We start from the raw sequence: 6,000 nt of genomic DNA, 5'->3' as shown, positions 1-6,000 counted from the left end.
ACTCAACAAGTCCAAAGAATGGCAGATTTATTGCTTCTTTAATCAGCACAACAGTTTTCAGCTGTGCTAACATAATTGCAAAAGCAGTTTCTAATGATCAATTAGCCTTTTTAAATTATACACTTGGATTAGCTAACACAACATGCCATTGGAACACAGGAGTGATGACTGCTGATAATGGACCTCTTTACACATATGTAGATAGTTTGTTAAAAAGCGGCCGTTTCCAGCTACAATAGTCATTTACAACATTAACAATGTCTACACTGTATTTCTGATCAATTTGATGTTATTTTAATGGACAAGAAAATGTGCCTTTCTTTCAAAAACAAGGACATTTCTAAGTGACCCTAAACTTTTGAACAGTAGTGTGTATATATATATATATATAAATATATATATATATATATAATGTTCATATTTATAGAATGTGTGTATGGTTTATTACATTAACTCATACTGAAATAAACCATGCCCATCTTATCCTTAATACTGATTATTTATCATGCTCGATGTATTGTTTGTGAAAAAGGTCTAAATCCAATCGTTAATAGGGCCACTTGTGCTGATGCCCAGCCATTGGTGTTGAAACTATCATAAGTAGCAAGACAACACGGACACCCGAAATCACAAACTTCATCCTAAGGTGTATTGCTATAAGTGAAATATTAGTATTTGCCAATTATTGCAATTGCATGGGACTGGTACTGTACAACGGTCCATTCGTTCCAACCATGTCTACATCGTCTCAGGAAACTGCGGCCCGGAGCAGAGAAGAGAAAGGGAGGGGAAGCGGGGGAGAATAGAAAGAGAGGGAGGTAGAGTGCGAGGGAGCCCGATCCGAAGGGAGGAGTCAGGCGAGGGAAAGAGCAGCTGGAGTTCTACACTTCGCCCTCTTCTCCTCGAAAAGCATACTTAATGTAATAACAACAGTCCACACGTTTTTGTAAACACTTATGTTGTCTTATTCATACAGGTTCATCATCGGCCATCGTCAGGTATGCAGGGAGGCTCACAGTATTAGTTCAGTGTTCGCTCTATTCAGAAAACTGTGAAAAGGAGAAAGACGCGGAAAAGAAGGAAAAGTCTGGCAGAGCGGTTTTCGGAGTTGGTGTCTCACAACTCCAGAGCGCGAGAGGCACATCTGCAACAAGCGAAAAAATACTTCACTTAAGAGAAGAAGACAGAAAAGATCAAGAATTATTGGAGGGAAACATCCTTCGAACACGTAAGTGCAAAAAACACGACGAGGCATGATGAACTGTTCCCTTTGAACATTTTGCTCTTTGCTGGCTTTGAAAGTTTTGAGGGAGAAAACACGACGTCTATTCAAAAACTGTCAGAGGTATCACGTTTCAAATAAGTTGGAATTTCATAGAAGTCCACAAATCGGAGGGTGGTGATTAAATAATAAAATTGTATGAAAACTCAACTTATTCACAAATATTATCACACAAAATTACTATTTATTTTCCTGGATGCTTTCTAGTTGTTTTCTACTTTATTTAAAGTTACAAGTTGACCCATTGCACATTTTCTCAACTTTGCCTATGTAATTTCTTAAGTGATAGAAACTCACACTCCCTCTGTTAATTCAACACAATGGTTGTTAAAGTGCGTTTAAAGTTATTTTATGGAAGGTTGAAGCTATTCTTTTTGTAAACACTTTAATGCAAAAGTAATTGCATTGTTGAGAAGTGTGGGCTGAAACAACTTTGGGAACTTCCACTACAGACACAACTTTTTTTGGACTTTTGCCTAAAGAAACGCACGGGGCATGCATATTTAGGCCTACATGTGATCATATTTCAGCGCGATTTTACCAAGTCGTGCCTGTTATCGATTCGGTCTCATCCATTATGCCTAATATGAGTTATGACTGCATTACTATAATTTATGGAACATTTTCCTGAATCGAGTATAGCCTATTCTGATAACAATCGAATGCAATCACTGATGTCTCTATTTCTACAATCAAAATATGAATGTTGGAATACAAGTAGGCCAACATTTATTTAACAAGGCACAGCCTTTACAAGGCACAGACCTATATAATGAGCATTTGATCGAGTTTGACAATAGTAGAACACTGACTGGGTTATATCAAATTAAATAGAAACGTTCTAAATATAACATTTAATTTCTGAGTTGAAATACAGGATATGCTACTAATAATTAGTGCGGGCACATTTGGATACTTCCCCCAAATATTTTATTGCCCCTATTATAATCAGGCCTAATTATTCGGCCTATAATTTTTAGTCTTTTATCCATTGAGTCTTCTGCGTATGTACTTTTCGGTCCGTTATGTATCATGGCAGCACGCCTCCACATGTGGAGATATTTGTTTTAAACTTTTCCTTCTGCTCCCCGCCAGCTGTTCCACATTTTATCTGCTTGTCGGATTCGCTGTGAGTGACTGGTGGACCGTTTGTGTCTCGGGTTTCACGCCGCTATACAAACGACGAAGGTTCGAGGCGTTCAGCCGTGCGGTGACGGCTCAGCCAAACCTTCTTTGACACTTGGCAAATTATTAACGGAGATCTAACTGCCTTGAGAACGAGCAGTAAGAGTTGAATGCAAAACAATAGAAGTTTAAGAGCTTGTGCAGATAAAAAAAACATTCCTCCCCCCCCCCCCCCCCCCCCTCGGGTTAAGAACATGGTCATCTGGATTGGACTATGCCAGTTTAATGCCCTTATGAAAAATCTGTCATGTGCTGCCTTTTTATTTATTTTTTGCCATGCGTGTTTTTTTATACAATTCATAAGGTGGTAATTTGTAAATAAATAAAAACATTGCAAGAACATATAACTCACTTAATTTAGTGACTGTTTTTACACACAATATTTTTTTAAATCATACTTTTGTTTGCATGAGCCGAAATTATGCATTTATTTCTGAAATCAAATGCATATTAGGCTAGCCTACTGAATAATAATTTAATTGATAAAGGAAACGGATAAACTATTTTGCTGAAATAATATTTGGTAAGTGTGAACATCAAGGAATATATAAACCTTTATTTTAGCCTACTTCTCAATAGATTATTTTTCATACTCAAAACATGTGTTTGGTACAGTAATATAGTGCATTGGTATCCTTATCTAACCAGGACATTTTTATTAATGCATTTAGCCTTTTAATCAACAGGAACAACGTGTTTGGCTTCCACAAATTCTAATGTTATACCTCAATTCGATAAGGCCTACCTGCATTTTATTTTGAAATTATAATCTGTTATTTTATTTCCAGAGGATGCAATGGACTTAAAAAATATTCTACCATTTATATATTTCTGGGTTTTTGCTGTTGAGTTTGATTTACCGCAATAGTAGTGATTGATTGTCGACAGAAATCTCTTTGACAGAGTGCATTTTTCCTGAAGAATGTGTGATTGCTTACCTCCAGATTTAATGATCACAAAAGCAACACGAAATGTCATTATATTAATTTGAGCTCTATTTAGCCTTAATGGATGGCAGATATTTTCCACGAGAAAATGATGCTCTGAAATAACCACAGATTGGCTCTAAGTACATGTGTATAATAATGTGCATGGAGCCAGAGATATTTTATGATTTAATCATATTAAATATGAATGATATCTGATGAACACACTCAGTGTTATAAATATGTATGGCGTTACTGTTTTTACAATGTCTCCAGAACAGAACAGAGCTCAGCTAGGGGCTGCAGCTTCACTTGAACAGGTGCAATTTTACAAAACAAGGACTGCATGTCATAAATGATTCAGCAACAGTGATAAATACACACAATGTTTAAAGATGATAATCTGGTATTTAAAAAATAAAAAAAAAAGGCACATTGAAGAAACCTGTTTTTTTTCTTCTTCTCTGCCAGCGGAGATGAATCAGTGCCTGTCTGGTGAAAAGGGGCAATCTGTAACTCATAGTCCCACGGATAGGGAAGGAAACTCGCGGATAACCCCTATCCTTCCTCAGTCCGTCAGAAAGCAGAGCAGCCCTTTATCTCCGCATTAGCACACCTTTACATTCAATTATGCGTCGCTGCAAAAACACTAGGCAGTGCCCCCGTGACCTCTCCAGCCTGCCCAAAATAGGACCTGTCACACAAGCAGATGTTAATGCACAAAGATGACACTCTATTACCCTCTTAAATCAAGGACCCCTCCTCCTCGCCCTGGCCCGCAAATCCACTGTTCTAGGCAGGCCTCTGTCCTTAGGCCCTTTTACATCCTAGAGGAAGAATACCTGTTATCAGGTGTGTATGCATGAGGCCCTAATGACGTGCTAATGGGCATCTATAAAGGCACACTCATAGATAGCAAGTGTATTGCTCTGCCAGGTTCATTTAGGGGAAGTTGTTTTGATCAAAGATAAGGGCCAAGGCATTTTTTTGTAGCATTTATTCACATTTTTGGTTTGTTATGGTGTGGATCCCTGGGTATGAGGCAGATATGGGGTGCGATTCCTGCCGCGGTACCGACAGGCCGCTCGACGGTCACGGGTGTCAATATGACGAACGGTTTATCATACAACTCTTTAGCAGAGCGCTAAGTACTTCTATCCCACAAACCACCGCTTACAGGAGAGGTGCAGTTAGCTCATCTATTCAGAGCATGTTGGCAGAAATAAGTAAACATGGCATCACAATGGCTATCCAATCCATCTTTCCCCTACGTGTGAGTATAGCCGCTTCATGAATAGACGGGCCCCAATAGGAGTCGCTCACTTTGATGATTCTGAACTTTGATATATCGACATGAAATCGAAAAGGCACAGTTGGGGGGGGGGGGGGGGAGAGAGAGAGAGAGAGAGAGAACAAGTCCAGGAGAGAGAAAGAGTGAGAGAGATATTGAGGAGGAAAAAAGGCAGCGAGACAGGAGACGGAGGTGCATGTGTGATGAGTGAGAGGCTCCTTCGCCTCCTTGTAAAAAGTTTGGGCTGTGGCAGTTCGCCGCCAAGTGTAGCCTACGCCAAAGTGTCTGGATGCATTTGCGTGTGAGCGGAGAGAAGAAGGGGGGCAGGCAGGCGTGCGGCGTGGCGCAGCACGAGGGCTTCTCCTTGGCTCTCCTAATCCCCAGGCCCAGCCATCCCTTCAGGGCATGCCTCAGATCTGGCTCTCCTAGCTCTCCGCGTGGACCTACCCGGCCTCCGCTAGCCGATTTAATATGCTATGTGTTCCTTCTCCCCCAGCTCCCCTCCACCTCCACCAGCTGCGTCCCAGAGTGGGACCCCCATTCACCCCCCCCCCCCCCCCCCCACACCCTGCTTCAAGGAGCCCCACTTAAGGCACCTTTCACTGGGCTCATGTCTTTTGCAAAGTGAGGGGAGGGGGGTGGTTGATCTGATGAAGGGGGATCAGAGAGAGAGAGGGACAAGTGTAATGACATGCCTATACACACACATGCATTTAGATAAACCCACACATCCACACCCTACACATGGACTTCCAAATGTGCTCTTACTCCACCTGCATGTTTTAAAATGCAAACGCACCTCGATATAAAATATCCCCATCATAGACATGTTTTACATGCACGGAAGCACGTACACTCGCACGCACACGCACGCACACAGGAGCGTGCAAGCAAAGTAGCCAGTAGTTCTTCTTTCAAAAATGGGGGGGGGGGGGGGCAGAGCTCAAGCTGCCGTAGAGGCTGAGAGTCAGAGTGGCTGTTTCTTTTCCAGGGCTTTGGCCTCACGGAAACCCAGATTGGACCTGCCAATTAGCCTGGTCAACCAGCTTCCCTGAGAGAGAGATAGAGAGAGTGTAACAGAGAACGAGAGGGAAAAGAGAGAGATAGAGAGAGAGTAACAGAGAACGAGAGAGAGAAAAGAGAGAGAGTAACAGAGAGCGAGAAAAGAGAGAGAGAGTAACAGAGAACATGAGAGAGAAGAGAGAGAGTGTAACAGAGAACAAGAGAGAGAAAAGAGAGATAGTAACAGAGAACAAGAGAGAAAAGAGAGAGTAACAGAATATAAGAGAGAAAAGAGAGAGAGTAACAAGAGAACG

At 41.4% G+C, this 6,000-nt stretch overlaps 1 protein-coding gene across 1 annotated transcript in view; it reads left to right on the top strand.

Annotated features, from left to right (window-relative positions):
• The first annotated feature begins 848 nt into the window (after positions 1–848).
• LOC139367139 (transcriptional activator GLI3-like) overlaps positions 849–6,000 on the top strand; it is a 136,322-nt gene continuing 131,170 nt past the window's right edge. The window contains exon 1 of the mRNA XM_071105209.1: positions 849–1,228. The gene's annotated coding sequence lies outside the window, so the exon portion shown is untranslated. The remainder of the gene's footprint in view (positions 1,229–6,000) is intronic.

Source organism: Oncorhynchus clarkii, chromosome 15, assembly GCF_045791955.1.
Source record: "Oncorhynchus clarkii lewisi isolate Uvic-CL-2024 chromosome 15, UVic_Ocla_1.0, whole genome shotgun sequence".
NCBI lineage: Eukaryota > Metazoa > Chordata > Actinopteri > Salmoniformes > Salmonidae > Oncorhynchus > Oncorhynchus clarkii.
The sequence above is the reverse complement of the archived record's forward strand: the minus strand, read 5'-3'. Positions and strand labels throughout refer to the sequence as shown.